At 38.9% G+C, this 20,167-nt stretch overlaps 1 long non-coding RNA gene across 1 annotated transcript in view; it reads right to left on the bottom strand.

Annotated features, from left to right (window-relative positions):
- LOC142072826 (uncharacterized) overlaps positions 1 to 19,405 on the bottom strand; it is a 68,937-nt gene extending 49,532 nt beyond the window's left edge. Inside the window, exons 1-2 of the long non-coding RNA XR_012669413.1 lie at positions 19,215 to 19,405; positions 17,696 to 17,957 (exon numbers count right to left, since the gene is read on the bottom strand). This is a non-coding gene — a long non-coding RNA (uncharacterized LOC142072826). The remainder of the gene's footprint in view (positions 1 to 17,695; positions 17,958 to 19,214) is intronic.
- Positions 19,406 to 20,167: the final 762 nt, after the last annotated feature.

Here is a 20,167-nt window from a genome sequence, read left to right as displayed (position 1 = left end):
AGAAGTAAAAGAACTCCAGTATAAATTATATTTGGTAATATAAAGAAAAGGGAGGAATAACATAGGAGAAATAAAAAATGGCCCTTGGGTCTTGCATGGAGTCCTCCTAGAGCCAATTCCACGGCATTTAAAATTAGAAAATATACCAGTTTTCAGTAGCAAACAGTGAATATGTATTGAATCTATCAACCAAGTAACTTTTGTGCAACACACTGATCTCATATATACGTAAAACCGAGACTCAAGTCAGAAAAAGAGCACTACCATTCTTATCTAGATAGAACTACATTTGATAGGGATTTGGGGCTAACTCCCTGATAATTCCAAACACTGGAATTTTATTCCTTGTGCATTTTTCAAGAGACAGACTAACATCAAATCACATATATCACTTTATTAAAAATAAAGAAAAATTATCTGGGGCCCAAACCTGCATCAAAGGTAGTTGGAGACTTGCAGTTGACTTAATAGGATCAAGACTGAGTCCTTTACATAGATGGTACATTTATGGAGAAATGTACAGCTAAAATGAAGAGAAATAGCAGAGCTAAGTTCTTCATTATTATTGATGACAATAAATTCTGATTTTCATGAAATTTTGCATGTATATATCAGCAAGTCCTCATATGAACTAGGGAGTGAATGCACTTTGTTTGAACTCTATAGCTCTTACATTCTACTTTTTATTGATTTTTTGCTTATACTTCTCAATATACTTCCACTGTGTTTATGGCAAAAATATGGGCCATTTTTAGTCCTATCATTTTCTTGTTTTCCTTTTATTACTATTTCTGTGTGATTGTAGATTACTTCTCACCAATTTTCTAAAATAAACACACGCACAAAACGTATAAAAATTACTGATTTCAGCTGTCGTAAAGAGGCAAGTTAGAAAATAAAGAGTTGATAAAGTGACATGTTCCGTTCTTGTATACGTATGGTTTCCATTGATTTCAATAGGAATCCTTCCACATATCTGAAGGCATAATTCACCCATGGCATAAACAGGCCTGGTAGAAAAATGTCAGCCTTTCAGTCTTTTAAATGACTGAGTTAAGCAAAACACAATAGAAGATGAACTTGCAGCCTGAACCTGCTCTCTAGGTGAGTAGTCTTTAATCACATGAGTAGTCCCATCACCTTTAATGGGACTGTTCATGCGTAAGCACAATTGTCATGTGAAGCTTTCAGCATCAGAACCATGCAGCAGAGGGACCCTAGCTGTTACATGGTAGATGCTAGACAGCCTCTACAGAGACAAGGTGGGCCATGACTAATTGTCACCTACCACACTCTTGTTCAAACATCAGTTTTCTCCACTTGGCACTGAAAAAGGAAGAACTTCAAATTCCTTACGCTTGGGATGCAAAGCATTTGATATTATCTGTCTGACTAAAACACCCTCTTGAGTGGTATGTAACATTAACAATAATAAAAAGCTGCTCTTCAGTCATAGAAAGGAACAGGATAGTTGCTTTTGCAAATCTTTTTGGGGGCTGAAGCTGCTAGGAATCTTATGGTCATCTTGGATACTGCATTAACTGTGTTTGAACTTGTTTCCACCACTGAAAGCTTGGCTCTTTTTCATATGAAGCAAAGTACCATTTGGGGAAAGACTTCAGTGAGTCCAAGAGGCGATGGAACAAGGCTATAGGGGCAAGTGGATTAGAGAAGCCATGGGGCAGTTAAAGCAGGGATAAAAACAGGTACTGGGAGGACTGCAAGGCCACCAGGGAGCCATCTGGGGAAAAAATCATTTTATTTATAACTTACGTAATAGCGGAAGCAACACAGCAAATTGATTTGCTTTTGGATCCCAGTTATTGTCAGATTGTTCAGACAAACAGCATCTAGTTTTAAGTGGAGTCCACTATAGTAATAACAAGGAAAGAACACACATTTTAATTAAGCTTCCTGAAAACTGTGTAAGTATTGAAGACCCACATAAGAATGATTTTTTTTTGACTAACTTGCAGTTGAAAATGTGTCATTCAAAGCTATGTCTGATTTTCTGCTCTGCTAGTCGGGATATTAACCAAAATGATAAAATATTCATTCTCTGAGGGGGGAAAAGGTGAGGGAAATAAATGCTGAAGGTCTCATGCTGAAGATACTATGAGAATGATTCTGAAGTGAGAAAGTTTGTTGTCCTTCACTTGTTGGTTTCTGTTATGCTACAAGCAAGTGATAGTGAGAAATAAGAACAAAGAGGTAGGAAGTGAACTGGGAAAAAAATCAACGATGATTTCAGTAAGAAAGTCAAAAGCTTCATCAATATATTTTGAGCATAAATGACACACTGTTTTCTGAATTTTCTGTTTCAACTTTAACAAACAGTATGTCAAATTCAGACGCTGTATACAGTATGTACATTTGACAAGAAAAGTCAAAATGTGCTCTTTCATATCACCAATGATGATTCAAATTAATTTTTGCTTTCCTTCACTTGCTTCTTTCCTAATTCTACAAGCTTGACTTCATACCCAGTGAAACTTACATTTATTTGTAATCTCACTGCTTACACTCTGCTGAACAATAAAAGAACAATAAACTTAATAAAAAGCCCAAGTGATTGGAAATTGCTTTGGGAATGGTAGTCCAGTATGAAAGCTATAAATTTACTTGTATACTCATGACATTGTCAGCTAATTTTTATGAAAAGCCCATCACAGAACATTGCACCAAAACACTGTGATCACTCGCATGTCACCCATCATACAAAATGAAGCTTCAAACCACAAATTCATCTTGAAATGATCACTATAACCAGTAACATTTCTTTCCTGACCCTATCTTGCACCTGAACCTTAAATTAATCATTCCTTTCCTATAACATTAAAGAATACCCAATGGTGCTTTTGATTAAGTTTAAAATAAGCTAAAACCCAGACTTACAATATCATTAGTAGATAGGTTAATATTGCACTATGCAAATCTACATAGGGATCAGGAAGTACTACTGATTTAAACTAAATAACATTACCATAGACAATATATGTTTAAATAAGTAATTTCATTACTTTAGCTTACCTACATGAGAATGTATCAGTTTACAGTTAGGGCCTGATACAAAGCCCATTGAAGTCGATGTAAAGACTTACATTGACTGGGCTGAATGCCCTAAAATAGCACAGGAGTTGAGGGTGCTCGGCACCTTGCAGGATTGGACCCTGCCAAGGATGCTGTGTTACTTTGACTGGGACAAAGATGTCCAACAACATGAAATTAAGGGAGGCCTAAATGGAGATGGCTGGTGTTATTACTGTATCATGGTCTTGTTATTGGTCTTGTAATATTTCCCTGGTTAAAGTAAGTAAAGGGGTACTGTCCAGGTTGGTAGGCCCCAAATTTTGACCTACCTCATTTCTTGTATAGGTGTTCAGACTCTATATAGTCCTTTATGAGCCAAACCCTGTCGCTCCTCTGTTGTGATGCTCATGATTTCTGGAATGTGATCACTAATACTTCTAACAACATCACTAAAGCTCTTTAAAAGAAACTACATGTAGAGCAACATCCTCCCCTGCCCTGCCTAAGAAACTGGGTCGGTCACTGAAGATGTCTGTAGGGGTAAAAGGTGGGGAGTCTGTCCATCCAGGATACAAAGCAGCTTCACTAGCTGGAGTAGTTTCTGCAGCCCTAAAATCCATTCACTCATGGGAGGAAGTTCCTTTGTTCCTTACCCTTCCCAGCACTTCCCCATGCCCTCCTTCACACAGCTGCACAGGGAGTCCCTTAGACTCACAGACTTTAAGATCAAAAGGGACCACAATGATCAACTAGTCTGAACTCCTGCACATTGCAGGCCACAGAACCTTACCCACCCACCCAGGCTTTCTGCCACCCAAGAGGGTAGGTACACCCTGTATGGCCTCCTGAAATGCCACTCCTCCTCCCCCACTTACACTGATGTCTGCCTGAGTCTGCAGACAGTCTAAAACAATAGCTTTGGGACAAGTGTCAACTTCTCTCTTCCATATCGGTGGGAATGAAACCTTATTATGATGCAAATATCAGCATTAGCTATTTTACTGCTGAACATTTTAGAAGAATCATAGAGCAAACAGGCTCATCCATTGTTGCTGGATGTAATGGCAAATAATAGGATAACTAGATATTACTGATGTGGGAAATGAGGAATGCAAATTGCCATTCCCTAAATCTAATTCCACCACTGCCGCTGCCCAAAAGCAGAAGGGCTAAGGAGATGAAGTCCCATCTCAGCAGCAAAGGCCTCCTGCAACTGCTTTCAGGATACACCAAAGCAATGCTTTCCTGGCAACCAAAAGCCACAGCTTTGCCCAGCTCAGCTATCAAACTCTCCAGATTTCCCCCCCAACAACTTCTACAGTGCCAGAAAATATTGTAATATAAAACTCTGATGCAAACTTAAAATCTGGGAGCAGACTAAAATAAGTAGATTTATTAAGCATCACAAGATATTGATACTCCCCTGGTCGGGACTCTGGGGGAGAAAAAGGAGTAAGGAGAGGGCTTCTTGGAGAAGTCTCACAATATTCCATGGACTCTTATGCATAATTCCTTGGTCCGAAGATAATTTACATATAATGTACCAAAGAGCACATAGGGTCTTTCTTACTGAAAGATCTTGAGACAGGAATATGCCCTTTTTATTTCTCTAAGGACCCAATCCTACAAACACTTAATTACAGGTGTGGTGCTTTCTACCATGAAAAGTCCCAATCGTAAATATTTGCAGGATCAGACATTAAGAGCCCAATTCTGCCATCCTTCATCACTTTTGGACTGATCCAAAGCCAGTTTGTATAAATGAAATCCTTTCTACTGACTTCAGTGAGCTATGGATCAAGCCCTTTGAGGAGTAGTATCTTACTCTACAAGAACTCCAGCTGAAAGAAATAGGACTACTTGTAGAATGGGGTAACACCCAATGTAAGTAATAGTGACAGAACTGCCCTGATTTAATAAATGTATTTTGGCAGATCTGCCAAATTTGACATGTTATGATAAACAAAATGACAAGTGTAAGTCATTTCACAAGACTAGGTGTTTTCGTTCTGACAACACAGGAGTAAAAAAACCCTCAATGTTCTACAAAGAAATTAGAAAAATAAAATGACATGCTATTGAAGATGTTTATTTCTTTTTATCATATTATGTATGAATCTTTTATAAGTTTTCAGTGAACTATATTAATTAAAAATTAGTTCTGGGAATATTTTGCAAGTAGCCTAATAAGATGCTACGTCAATACAGATTTTCATAGACTATTTTAAATTTGAAATAAAGACGTTCTCCTGAGTACGTGTAATGGAACAAAAATGTAAAAAATTATTGGAATACCCAACACATTGCATTTGTACGCATTAAGGAGCAGAGTGTAGGTCAAAACCGTGCAAACTTTTCTAAGTACTTTGAATTAATTCCGAAGTGTTTAATTATTAAAAAAAAAATTGTGATGGCAAACTCTATTGTTGAGTTGATAACTATTATTAGGAAATTATTTATTTTGGCCTCTATTATGACCCAGCCTTATACTGTGATGCAGGAAATGAAGGCCCTCCACCTTGTGACCCTTCATAGATCATGAATCCAGGTACAGTAGGGAGAGCAGGGTCTGTAACCCTGATACTCCCTCTCCACCCCCAACAAATGCATGAAGAGTGTGTGGAGAGAGGAGGGTAGTAGACAGAGGCATGGCTCCCACCCACTCATGCTCCAGCCGGCATTGCTGCCTCCTGTAATGGGCTGATGCAGCACACTTCCCTCCCTGCACAAAACAGGTATGTTGAAGGAACTGTAACTCAGGAGGATGTTTTGAGGGTCACAGTTCCTTTCTGGAGTTCTTCCTACGGAGCACATGCAGTGACATACATGCTGTGACAGTACACCCCATATTCATCATAGTAATATTAGGATATGATAATGGCATAATTATGATGCATTTTTACAAGCTAGGTCATGTAGGGTGTCAGAAAAGTTATGATTTTCTGAATATGATTATCCTATTTATGCATGTTTCATTTTTGTATCTGAAGTTATAAATATTGACTATGTATCTGTATTTCAAATGTGGTTACACCTGGGAAACATCCACTAGGCAAAATGCTTCCAGCCTAGATAGCTGGTTGTGAAGGGCCTATTCAGGGTAATGGGCCATTAGGAAAAAAAATAGGAGCTAGGAGAAGCTTATCCCCCCACCTGGTGAGCCTTCCTGAGAATGCTCCAGACAGCTTGTAAGTAATGGCTGCTATGACTCAGCAGGGCATGCAAGGACATGTGACCAGACCACATGTCACTGATCTCCATTTTGGGTACCGGTATTTTTCCACAAACTGGGCTGGAACTGTTTTTGAAACAAAGGGTTTCTACCCCATGGAAAAGATATATAAGGCAGGGAGTGACATCATCTGTTGTTATTCACTCCCCCACAACTCAACACCTGAGAGATGCTCTGAAGAAAAAGGACTTGGAACGGTGGTGGGGATTCCAAGCTGCAAAGCAAGTGCAGCTTGTGCCTTAAGACTCTGCAGGCCTGCTTGTATCATCAGTCAGGGTGAGAAATTACTAATTCATACCCAATCTTTCTAGTATTTTAGGCTTAGTTTGCATTTTTGTTTATTTACTAGGTAATCTGCTTTGATCTGTTTGCTATCACTTAAAATCTATCTTTTGTAGTTAATAAACTTGTTTTATGTTTTAATCTAAACCACTGTGCCTTTAAGTGAAGTGTCTGTGGAAAAATCTCAACTTCGTTAACAAAAGTTTGTTGCATATTACTCTCCACATTGAGGGAGGGGCGAACTGGGTAATAAATTCATACTGGTTGGAGTTTCAACAAGGGCAGGACAGTACAGCTGTGGAGTCTAAGGCTGGGGAGCCAGTGGTTACTTTGGCTGCAGCCTCTCTATTGTTGGTTCATGCAGTGGCTGGCCAAAGCCTGCATGTAACTGCAGCTGCTTGTGTCCCTGGCTATGTGAATGCTGGTGGGAGTGGTCTACAGCTTGTCACAGCAACACAGTGTGAAAGGGAGCCTAGGCTGGTGGGTCAGACGGCTCAGAGGTACCCCAGCCGGTACCCTGGGAAAAACCTGTCACACATGCTGCTCCTTACAGGGGGCTGCGAGTGAAATCTTGCCCTTTTATAGCCTCCAGGATGTAACAGGTACTTTGCAGTGAAAACAAGAAGACATGGTCTCTGCCTAAAAGACTTAAAAATACTTCAAGTAGATGGAATTCCACTGAAGTCAATGGACCGCCACATGATCCCAGAGGATTACACTAGTTCTATCCTGAAGATTTTAATTTGTTTTTTATGGAAATTGTGGGGGGAAATCCTATTTTCTGTGTTACTTTTTAAAGTTTAAAAAGTAAGAGGAAAGGGGAATTTTCCCCACTAAACCGAGACAAAGCCCCTCTTCCACACAGGATTGACGCCATTGGAGTGTCTCCATTGTGAACAGATGTGAAGGTTCTGGACCACTGAATTCAGTGGGGCTTTGCATCAGTGTAATAGTCCACTTGGTCACATCCCCTTGTAGGATCAGGCCTGATTTTTTTAATTTATTTCTTTTTGTTTTGTTCAGGCTTCAGTTATAACCTTTTCTTTTCCACTGTTGAGTCTGAAGCTTTCCAAGATTGGTCTAAACCCAGAGATTAATTCCCCTACAAAATTTGAAGACAATCCCTGTAGCTATTTATGAACAATGGTAGAATGAATAAACTCTTTCAGCAAAAATATATAAAGGAAATTTTACTTACTGATAACTCAAAAAGAATGAATAATATAATCAAGTTCTCAGGGTGCCAGTCCTCAGAATTATGCCTGTAATTCACAGATGTGTGTTAATTTTTGAGAGAAAATGAGCTCGCCAAAAAGAAGCTGCCCCTCTGAAAACTGACCCCAATGTGGGTAAATGTTCCTATGAGAGCTATAACCTCTGTATTTCCTGACCTTTTTCTGTTTAAATTTTTAGTGTGGGATTTTGTTAATTTTGCCCTTAGTAACTTACTGTAAGTAAATCAAACAGAAACCTAAGCACATAGGATGGCTTCTAAACATTTCAGTAATGAGCAAGGTTGTCTTTCGTCCTGTGTTTGCACACAGGGAATTAAGGGACTGAAGAGGTCCCTTTACTCCCTTGTGCAGGGAACCCACATCACAGGTCACAGTACAGTAGGGAGAGTAGCCACCATAGGGCCAATACTCCTCTCCCTGCAAGCAGGGAGTAGGTTGGTATGGCCAAGGAATGAGTGGAACCTTGATCTCCGCTCACCCCAAAAGTACTGGCTGATGGAGCTGCACCAGCACAAAAGAAGAAATAATCTGAAACTGGTACAGATCTGGAGCAGATTGCTTTTCCCTGGCACGTGAGGGGGTGCCATGGTCATAATTCATTCTCTGTCTGCTGCTCACACTACATGCTGTGCCGTATTCAGGGCAACTTGTAATGTCGCTGTCTAGCCCAATATTATTAATGCTGATTATTTAGCCTTACAATAGCCATGTGACATAGGTACAGTATTACAATTTCCTTTTTTTTTTTCAACAGTTGCAGAAACAGGCACAAAGCACTTAAATGATTTCCTCAATGTCACACCACAAGTCTGATACAGCAGTGAATAGAAACAAGGTACCTGATTCCTAGCCTATTTCTATTGAAACAGTTCATTTTTAAGAGTAAATGTGCCCATGGTAAACACTCATATGTGTTATTTACTTTGCAGGTTGAAGCATGTTCTTCATATTCATATTAATGAGCTGCTTCTCATGAGGCAACCTATTAAATTTAATAGGGGAGCTAACGGGTCATAGACTTCGTTTAATGTGGAAGATAACGAACATATTCTAGAGGTTTGTTTCTTATTGATGCAATATTTCATCACTTAAAAAAAATAAATCTATAATTAGTTGACTGAGTTTCCACTATAGGTGTTGATGAACAAATCTATTGAGAATGGTTGGTTGGTTTTTGTGTTTCTACTGCCTGAAGTGTTACTTCATTCATGAAGGAATTGGGGTTTTAATTTCTAAACAGAAATGTCACCAGTTCTGAGCACTTTGAAATGCAGATTTCCTCCCTCTTTGGTATGGGGATGAGCTCAAACTCCTCTTACAGTATCTCTTGATTGTATGATCATTATTTAGCTGTCAAGTGAGGTATCAGGGAGAGCAAGATGGCTTTAGCTTACAACATATTTATTACTGTGTTATGTCCCCATACTCTATGCCAGATTTTCAGCTAGTGTAACATAGCTTTTGACATAGCTTTACAGCAATAATTTGGCCCCACAGCAACCTTGTGAGATAAGTTAGAATTATTTCAGCTTTACAGAAACTATGCCACAATTTGACCAATTGATTTTCTTAGGGTCACATGAGTCTGTGGATGAATAGAAGCCACACCTCCTGACTCCAGGTCCTGTGCCTAACTACTAGACCATACTTCCTCCATATACTGTGCTTTATCTGTACTGATTGCACAGTCCACCTAATCGTACGGTCCCCATCATAACAATATCCTAACACTTCACAAATATGAATAATCGTCATCATATCTCTGTGACCTAGGGAAGTATTATCAATCCCCTTTTTTAGATGGGGAACTAAAGCAGAAGGAGACTAAATGACTTGCTTGTATTCATACAAAAAGTCTGTGGCAGAGCCAGGAATTGAACCCCCGTCTCCTGGGTCCCATTTAAGTTCCTTTACTGTAAGACCTTCTTTCCTCCCCTGTGAGAGTAGTCACCTGGGTTTCATTACACTGCAGATAGAATACAAACTCCTACTAGCTGCTACATTCATATTTTTTGGCCACTTTCACAGTGAAACTATGAACATTGTGACTGTCCTTAACAATCCTCAAAGCAGTTTGTCCTTCTTTGTTGCCTATTGCTTGCAACTACTCTAAAGAACAAAATCCATCCCTGCGCAGATGGCTAGCAAAAGGGTTACAGCACAATTTAAGTTCACTTAAGTTCTCAAAATGAGGCTTAAGTGGGACTTAAGTCATGCATAAGTCTTGTGCTGGCCATCTACACAAGGGTCAACTTCACTCTGCATGCCTAAAAAATGGTGCATAAATGTTTGGTCAAGCCAGAAAAAAAGCTTGGTTTAGAAGGCCACCGTTTTATTTATTTTTTTAAAAAAATCCACCTGCAATCTACCTGTAGTCTACTGTAAGTTTAAAAAAAGCTCTGTATTTTACAGCTGTTTTATGTTTCTGATGGGATCATCATATATACCTATTAGCCTTTGATCCCTCTGATTCATTTTACTTCATCTCTTGATTTAGCTAGACTAAATTCCATGGTCCAATCACAGTCTCCTTTCTTTCTGGCTCTTCTCATCAGAAGATCTTTGCAAACAAAGTGATAAAGAGTCTTCCTTTTTAATCAGTCTTCCCTGCATACACTTGATCCATCAGATGAATACTTTCTGGGGTAGCATCTAATTGCCAAAGCTGCAGAGATGAATGAAAGGAGGATGGAATTCAGAAGTATAAAGCAGCCAACAAGCTTATTTGGAACCTAACCATATGTTAGATTCACAAGCATCAGCACACAATTGCCTGTGAAAACTACCAAGGAGTCAGATGCTGGAACTACTGAACAAATTTTTTCCACAACTTGACATTTAGTTTCTGTCTGGGGAAAGTGTCAGTGCTCACCTATCGCTGAAGAAAGTAACCAAGAGGTATGAGAAAAATGTGATGAAATGATGATCACATTGGTCCCTGCTTGTCTTAAATTCTATAGGAAAAAATCTGAAAAAAATGAGGAAGGAGAAGAGTGATTTGGCTTGTTTGAATAACAAAATGTAATCTTTGCTTTAAATGTATAGCATAAGTTTTAGAATAACTTTGAAACTATTATCAAAACATTATTGGATGCATGGTTTATCCCCCACCCAATCCCCCTATTTCAAAACTACAATTTATAATTCAAATATTGATGTGAAAATGAAAACAAAAAAATAGAAAGAGAATTGACTGGAAGAGTTACGCTTCTTGAGGAATAGTCTCTAGTGTAAATGTATGTTTAATTAAACATACAAATCAGTGTTTATCCAAAAGAGAGATACTTCTGCAGTACTAAAGGCTATTTGCTGTCACACATTACTTTTGAATATTTGTGGGTGACCTTAATTATTTTGGATACCATATATTCTGTGGGGAACAGATTTAGCTATCAATATATGGGAAGGTGAGGCAATAGTTAATGTAATGTGGTAAACATTACTCTTATATAAGTTCCATTTTGGGTAGTGTCTTTCAGTTTCTTGTTGAAAACAGGAATAAATTAAATCGGATTGCATGGAGATGCTTTATCTGTGTTCAACAATACTTACCATTGATGTCGATCATGTAGCAAACCTCTGTGTTTCCAGGGTAGACTGAATACTCTTTTGTTTAAATGCTCAAGCCCCCCCCCCCCACACACACACACTTTTTTAAACTCAAGATTAAATACTTTTGTAACATCAGGGAAGGAATTAACACATTTGTTAATGAAAGAGTTTAAGTTATTTGGCTAAAAAATTGCTCCCTTTAGAATGAGTGCTCTTTATTCAACCTTTCAATGTCAGTTATCATTTTTAAAACAGCTTGACCTGGAAGCATACAGCTAAAATTGTGGTGACTGTTAATGACAGTTTTATTGGACACTATGCTTATAGTTCACATTTTGAGGTCTGTATGTAATTGATCTTTCTACCCTACATGAGAAACACCGCAATAAGTTGGTTGCTGCACCACATTATAGATATAGAGAAATAATGATGTCACCTTGAGATTCAAAGATCGTGGAATAGTAATAGTCTCCCAGCTCATTCTCCCAACTGTGATGACCTCTCCAGTACTAAATCTTAACAGTCTCAGCATTATTTTTGAATTATTCATGCTAGCCTTTCCCTCACTACAAAATCAAGGAAAATGAATGCATCATGCTCTGTCAGCTCCACATGTATTTTGGTAAAAATATAAAATATTTGGTTTCACAAAATCTGTGCAGCAATACAGGTCACATGCCTATCCTGAACAAAAACAAAAATTTCATATGCAGAAGAGATGGAGCACATCTGTTGACAATTCCAAATCCTATATTTTGATTCATCATAAATTCTGAATCCTGCATTTTGATTAATTGCATACATCTCTCCAGAAATGAAATAAAAATTAAACAAGTACCAGTACACAGAGACCGGTTTCCAATTACTTTGACAATGCAACATTGACAGTATTTTAGCAATCATCATGTGAGATTATAAAAGTAGCAAACTAGTGATTCAGGCTTAATCTATCACTTTTTTTAACATCGCTTATAGCTGATTATAGAGACTTGTGATGTTTGGTATAAGCAGCAATATCCGCAGAGAGCTAAAAGAAAACTCATGTATTTCTTGGAACTGCAGTATAATGAGATTAAAAACAACTAGTTTGTTCTTAAAGAGAGTAGGATGATAACTCTTTTCGTTTTTCAAACCTGGATAATAAGAGAGGACTACTGTTTTATTCCAGTGAGAGATCTTATAAAAAAGTGCATGTGGGAATAAAATAAAAATGCATGTAAATGTAAACTCAAGTAGGTGTCCTGATTCATCTGTAGCTGGTGACCTTTAAGTTCATGATGAAAAACAAATGTCAAGCTTTCAAAAGACAGGAGTATCCCTGGCTTTGCTGGGGATTTTGTATGCTATCGCACAGACTGTATTAATTTAGTCTGGCATCAATAACCTTGAAATCAGGATTTTGCACTAAAAATCCAGTTTAGTGTTTATTCCGAAAGCAGAGATAAAAGGTGACTTTATTTTAAGGGGCGCTCCAGTGGCTATAGGGCAAATGTAATGTAACATTACTGATTTTGCCTACCTTGCTATTCAGTGCTAGCTCCCATGGCAACAGATTGTATATGAATATAAAGAATCTGATGACGATCTTGTTATTTTGTATAGAATTTTAATTACAGACAAGGCTTCTTTCTGTGGAGTTATATAACATTCTCTCAAGTGGTGCACACCCTTTGAAAGTCTTGGTCAAAGATGTGCAATGTATATAAAATGACCCAAAGAGCCTTGAGACCCATCGGGGAAGAACAGAAGGTCCTTTTTCAATATATTAGGTCAGCAAAAAACCTATTTCAGAGAATAATAAATAAGACAGAAAATCAGTATTTTTCCATACTGTAGATATTGCATGAAATGGCCTGTTTGTATTTCAAGTAGAATAACAAACGAATGTCACATAATTGTTTAAAGACAGTCTTTGACTCTAATGAAAAATGCTTTTATTTGAGGTATGCTCCCCTCAATATGTATATCAGCTGAGACTCAGTTAGCCTGCATAGGAAAGGAGAACAAAACCTTTTTATTTTCTTTTAGACCAGACTGGAAGGGATATAAATGTAACTATTTCTTTGCTCCAACTTTTACTATGATAAAGGTAACTTCCCCCACCCCCACCCGAAGAAACAAAAAAGCACCCACGTATTGAAAAGAACTAGAAGAGCACTAAAAACTCACTGGTTTTAATCTAATTGAACATCAGCCAGGACTGCCTTTATTGCAATACTGAATGCTATTAACATAGATAGCAGAATATCCAGCAGGTGGAAAGAGTACATTAGACAGACAGACTGGTAGTAACAGTTGAGTCTTGATATACCAAGAAACTGAAGATGGTTAGGACCCTCCTCATCCCTGCCCCCCTTACCACTACAAAACTGGGTCAATTATAGTTTCAAGTAATCCAACCTTTGTTTTGCAGTATGATCCTGCTCCCAGTGAAATCAGGGAGTTTTCCCTTTATTTCAATGAGAAAATGATCAGGCCCTTGCTTAGTATTAGCAATTTGCTGCTAAAAATATTAATTTTGATTACTTTGTGCATGAGTGGGTGCCATCTTACTATCTTTCATGCACAAAAAGATGACTCCATTTTAAAGCACAAAACGTGTTTTTGTATTTCACGCACTTCAATGTTTGTTTTGTTCTATGCTGAAAACTGACAGAATAAGAATCCTACCCAGAGAATTAGCCAATCTGTTTTTTATTTTTGTTCAAGTACTTTGATGCTTAGACATATAATATCTTTTGAAATTGTGCAGGATCTTCCACTAACAATGTCTGACTCATTGCATCAATGTGTTGAATTTTCTTTTCTGATGGCACACTGACATGAAAGAGAACTTATCTGTCTACAACAGCAAAGTCTGAGTTTAGGTCCAAAGAGAGCTGTTCCAAGATACCACTATGACTCCGTTTTGACAAAGGAAGGCTGTCAGTACACCATGAACTAGTCAGACCCATGGAATAGTCCTGCACTGGCAGGGAGATGGGCTGGATGACCTAATAGAACTTTTCATCTCTAACTTCTATGTTTCTCTGATAACCAGGTCTTATGGCCTCAATTATCAGAGAGTATTTCAAAGTGGAATGTATGGCCTCTGTGTGAAAAGTGAGATTTAACTTTGAAAAATGCAAGCTAATATATCTAGGGAAAAATAATCTGAAACAAAGGTTCTCAATGGTAGGAGGAAATCTGGAAAGAAGTAATTGCAAGAGAAATCTATGGGTGATAATAGATAGCAGATTATGTATGAGTTTTCAAAATAGGTAATAAACTTTTTGGATGCATATACAGATGTGTCATGTCACAAAAGAGGGACATTAGTAGTGCTTCTTATGTGGCTCTGGCTAGACTGCACATAGAATCCTGCCTTCAAGTCAGGGCACCACTTTTTACATTCAGTTCTTTGCACCATTATGCTTATATTCTGTACCTTCATTCTGGCACAATCTGTGCCTAAAGCCTCAGGAAAAATGTTAACTTTAACTTTAAAATGACAAAGGAAAACAATCTGCAAGACATCACTGATAGAAAGTTTTCCTGGATATTCAGGTTAAGATTTTCTTTTTTCTTCTTAATTTCATTCCATTATGCTTATTAAACACTTGGTGATTCACCCATCAAATATCTGTAGATAGTTACTGTATCTCTCCTTAGTTATTAGTCACACCATACATAAATAGTTCTTTTACTCTCTTAATAAGTCACTGCCTCCACCTCTTAATTGTTTTTGGTGTTCTTAGCTGAACATCCTAAAGTTTTGTGTTCCTCATTATCACAAAAATATCAGCAAACTGAATAAACACACTCCAGGTGCAATCTACACAGGGGTCTTGTAGAGAAGTGCTATGAATTTACCTGCTTTGTGACTGATGGGTGAAATCCTGGTCCTAATGAAGTCAATGCATTGTACTGCAAGAATCTAAGTAACTTCAGGGGAGCCAGGATTTCACACATTGCCTGTACCTAAGTATTCAAAAATTCCATTAACAGTTTTTGTTGCCGTACCACATTTCAAACTTATGTGTAATGTGAACCCATTATTGCTCCTACGATTCTTCGGATGCTGCTACTTTTCAGATTTACCTACTGTATGCCCACCTTTGCCCAGTTGAATTGAATACATACATTCTAGATTATTTTCTCCAGAAAAATTAACTTGGACTTCTCCAAGTTAAATTCCACTTTATTTCTTGACCATATGTTTAACTTAACAAGGTCTTTTGCATAATTTCTCTGTCCTCACGGGTGTTTATAAAACCTCTCAAGTTAGTATCTTCTAGCCATGTAATTAATGCACTATTTACTCAATTTTCAAGATCACTAATGCAGATGTTAAATGAGTAGGTACCTAATATTTCCATGGTATCCTACCAAAACCCACCCTCAACTCAAATTACTGATGTTCACCACTACAACTTTGTAGTCCTTCAGCCAGTTTTTTATCTCCAACGTAAATTCCTATATCCAAGATCATTTGAATTCTGGAGTAGGATTTTGTGAAATGTGTGTCAAAAGCTCTTCTAAAATCAATTAAATTTACACCTAATTTACTGGCAGGTTAGTGCTCTCAGGGCTGGTCAAAAAGCATGTGGAATTTGGTTCAGTTAGAGGGAGGTAGTGTTGTCTAGTCAGTGGATAGAACACTGCACAGAAATTCAAGAAATCTAGACTGTTTCTAGGTCTGCTGTTGGGTGACCTTAGGCAAGTCACTTCCTCAGCCTGTGTGTCAGTTTCCCCATCTGTAAAATGGGGATAAGGATGCTGATTTCCTTTGTCAAGTGCTTTGCGATCCACTGCTGAAAATCGTTATGTAAGAGCTGGATGTTATTACTTCTGGAATATTTTTTCTTAATTGTGACAATTTGGGGCAAGGTGGTTTTCAGGTTAAAGTGAGCAAAGTCTCCTTTTTATTGATCTCATTAAAGCTGTTGTGGGTGATCTTTTGAGATTTTTGTGGCAGAATACAAATATTAAGGTTAAGCACAACCCATGGAAAAATCATGACAATCAAAGCTTTGATTCATTTTAACAGGCAATGTTTCAGAACCCTCCCTGAAAATTCAGAAAGGAACCCAAGGCAGTGTTCATGTCCCTGTACAACCTGGGAAAAGAAACACTTGAGAATTGCTTGCGAATAATGTAGCCATCAAACATGCTACTGCCTACAGTATCCAGTTATGACTATTTTTCTGTCCTTTAGAGCCAGAGAAATGTGGTAAATATTGACTTATTTAAAGGACAGGTGTTGCAGTATTTGTTAGATTTGGCTGAGAAGAGGTTGGTCCTTCCTGCTGTTGCTATACAGCTGGCAGAGATGACATTCCTAAACACAATCATCAAAGGCTTGTGGGAATCCCATGAATCATTTTCTAAATTGCGAACACCTAGAAGGGTGGGTGTGATTTACAGACTGAACACAACGTAGCAAGTTTACCTACTAAGAGGATGCAAGCAGTATCAGCTATATGCCACTCTACATTAGAGGTAGTGCTCTGCATTCCTGAATTCCTTCCCAAATCATGGGAAGATAAAGGAAGGAAAACAAATAGCAGATGGGGGATTAGGAACATAAAATAGCAATTTTTCCAATTTGGGTCATGCAGAATGGATTAGCAGGTTTGGGGCAGTTTAAATCTGCTGGCACAAGCAGATGATGCTGGCCTTCAACCACTGCATACAGTGCCAAATTAGTGAGAGGATGGTGCTTTGTTTGTGCATGTGGGTGATCACTTGCTGCCTGCACATCAGTTTCGAGTGGTTATCTACATGCCATTTTCATGCCTTTGGCTTTGATCCATATGACTTCAACACTGCAGCAACAAAACTGCAGGACTGGACAAACTGTTCAGATTGAGGATGAGTGTATCTGAAGACTGCAATCAGCAGTGTACTAACTGTAGAGGCACCACAGAAAGTATGTAGCATGAACCAGGAAAAAGTGTGAGTTCAGCTTGCTTTGAATTCATACATTTCTAATATAACCCTTCTGCCGGATGGAGCTGGCAGCAACCAGGCCAGGGTTCAATATCTAGGGGTTCCTTTTCAACAATACAACACAGAACCAGCTTGAGCCCCCACCCAATAACCTGGGAAAAATATACACCACCCCTGGGTGCCTCAGAGGCAATACTTCTTCATGCGCAAGCACAGACTCTGAGTGTACAAAAGAAACTTTTAATGAAAGGAGAGAAGTCACCTGACATTAATTAGGGAAAATGCCACAAGCAGGATTCATAATCAAAAAACCATGAGTAGGACTCCCAGCCCAGACTGCGTGGGGCAGTGTCTTCTGCCTCACAGTCTTGAATTCTACAACCAAAAGTTTCTTTGCTATGCCCCCTCTGCTCCCTCACCACACCCCACTCACAGTGGTTGTCCTTGGTCAGTGAGGACCCAGGGTTCAGAGGTACATCTGTGTGAATTCACCTTCCACCCGGGGAAGAAGGCACCTTGCTTGCTCCGCCATCTGAGCACTTGTGCTGGCTGGCTGCCCCACCAGCCACTCGTCCCTCTCAGCTGGCCACCTCATCGCTGCCGCCTGCCTCTCTGCTGTGATCTTTGCAGGTCAGTCTCTTAGTGATTTTCAGCTCTTTGGGACAAGTTAAGCACAGTTCCGCTCCCCTTTATTCCTACAATAAAGACAACAACATTGATAACAACATTTCACTACCCCTGCATTCCATATTAAAGTGATTTGTAACCCAACACCAGCCAATGTTGATCACGTTGAGCAACACAGCTCTATCTGCTGGATATCTTGGCAGAGTAGGTGTGTTCATGTAAATACAGTTTGCTCCAGAAGTCTCTCTCCTTCCCAGCAAGCTGCCAGGAGAGAACTTATTCAGACCCTGCTTACACTAATATTTATGCCTATTTTTAGGAGTTGCAATGTGATAAATGGGTATGGAAACGTAAAGTGACCCTGCGACAACTCAATTAAAGCAAAGTCTGGCTACAGACTGACAATATGAAACCCAGTTTGGGATAGCAAAGACATTCTGAAAAGGTAACATGTGGATACTGGGGTGATCATGGATGCCATTTTTATTGATACAACAGCAACTGATGCCACCTTTGGTTGCAATAAATCTAGGGCAGAATAATCTAGTTCTGCAACCCCTAAACTCAACAGGAACTGTAATTTACCTCAGAGTGCCTTCTCAGAGTCCAGCAGTGCTTGGTCTGTGCTCCTAACAAGGGCAGGTACAGAGGGGTTGCCTGGGACAGAAACTAATGCTACATAACTGAAAAAAAATGCTTCAAACACAAGAAATGGGATTAGTCTCTGACTGCAGAGACCACCCAGAGCCTCAACAACAAATGAGATATCACCAATTTTGTCACACAGCTCAGGATGTTTTTGCTGTACAGTCCACTATCAATTACGTCTGTGCCAAAGCACTACACTCCTTAAGTATCCAGGAAATCTTAGTTCAAATTGAAGATGGTTTTCCAGCAGGCCCTGCTCTTTACCCAATTTTCCAGCTGAGTTGACTGAGGCATAAGGCGGTCAAGAGTCTTGCCCAGGTCAGGAACTGAATCAATAAGTAAAGTCAGATTAGATTTTAGCTGCTCATCCTTTGTTGTAACTGCTATACCATCACTACCTAAAAAAGAGGACTGTACTCAAAATATTTAGCTGCACTGGAACTAGGATAACAAAAATATTATGGATGTGCTTTAATAGTGATTACAAAAAAAAAAACTTATAAAAATTCAGGTGTTTGACCAGCATAAAAATGTTTCAAGAGATTACTACTTCACCATAATGAACTCAATATCCAATAGAGCCCATAAACCTCAGAGCATCATTTTTACTACCATTTTTTAAGATAAAGTAAATGCACAAGAACAAAACTATACAGGGTTTGGTCTAAGCATCTCACCCAGGGCAGTCAAACCTAGCAGTCTGGGCTGAAGTTAGCATCAGGAGTCAAGACAAAGGTCAGGACCAGAGACAGGAATCAGAAGTCAGACAAGAAGGCACAGTCCAATGTAGCAGCCAACCAGGAATTCACCCAGTTGTACAGATAAACAGAAAAAGAGGCGCAGCAAGTTAAGTAGGAAGCCCTGACCAATTAGAGGTCCCACTGTTCCTCCAATCAGGACCCAAAGGAAGCCTCCCTGATGCAGCTTCAGGTTTCATGGTCTCTTCAACCAGTTAGTAGTGAACCACTGGGTAAGAGCAGGGCAGCAGCAGTTCACTGGGACCCCCACTGACACAGTGGGATCATGATTTAAGTTAGTATGATGTGACAATGGCATATTATTTATTTTATAATATTCCCTGAAATATACTAGCAAGTTCAAGCAGTAGTTAAAGTAAAGAGAATGGTTCAGGTGCTTCTGAAGGGATTAGGTGTTTTTCAGAGCTGCTGCATAATGTGATTGATACTAAGTGCCAAAAAATAAAATCTCCTTCATGGAGTGTCACCATGCCTCAGTGGGTCACAGCTGAGAATGCCAAATTCAGCACAAACTTCTGAGAACTACGGCAGACTCACACAAACTGCTGGTTATTCTCTCATTAGATTATACCAAGCCAGTAACAACAGTAAACTTCTATCTCACCACACTGGTTAACAAGAAGTAAAAAATGTAGTCTCCTTAGGCATTCCAGCCCAGGTTGCCCCACCCAGACACCAGACTCTGATGAATGGTTACTGAAAATCACTTTAATCAAATACAGGGTTCTTCTAATCCCAAGAGATCAGACACATAGCCAGGTCAATATATAACTCAGATCTTACCCTGTAATCATGCTGATGCCAATCCTTTAGTAACTAAAAACTAAAGGTTTAATAATAGAAGAAAAGAAGAAGAGAGTTAATAATGGTTA

The sequence above is a fragment of the Caretta caretta genome, chromosome 7, assembly GCF_965140235.1.
Source record: "Caretta caretta isolate rCarCar2 chromosome 7, rCarCar1.hap1, whole genome shotgun sequence".
NCBI lineage: Eukaryota > Metazoa > Chordata > Testudines > Cheloniidae > Caretta > Caretta caretta.
Note: the sequence above shows the minus strand (reverse complement) of the source record. Positions and strands in the feature narration are given on the sequence as shown.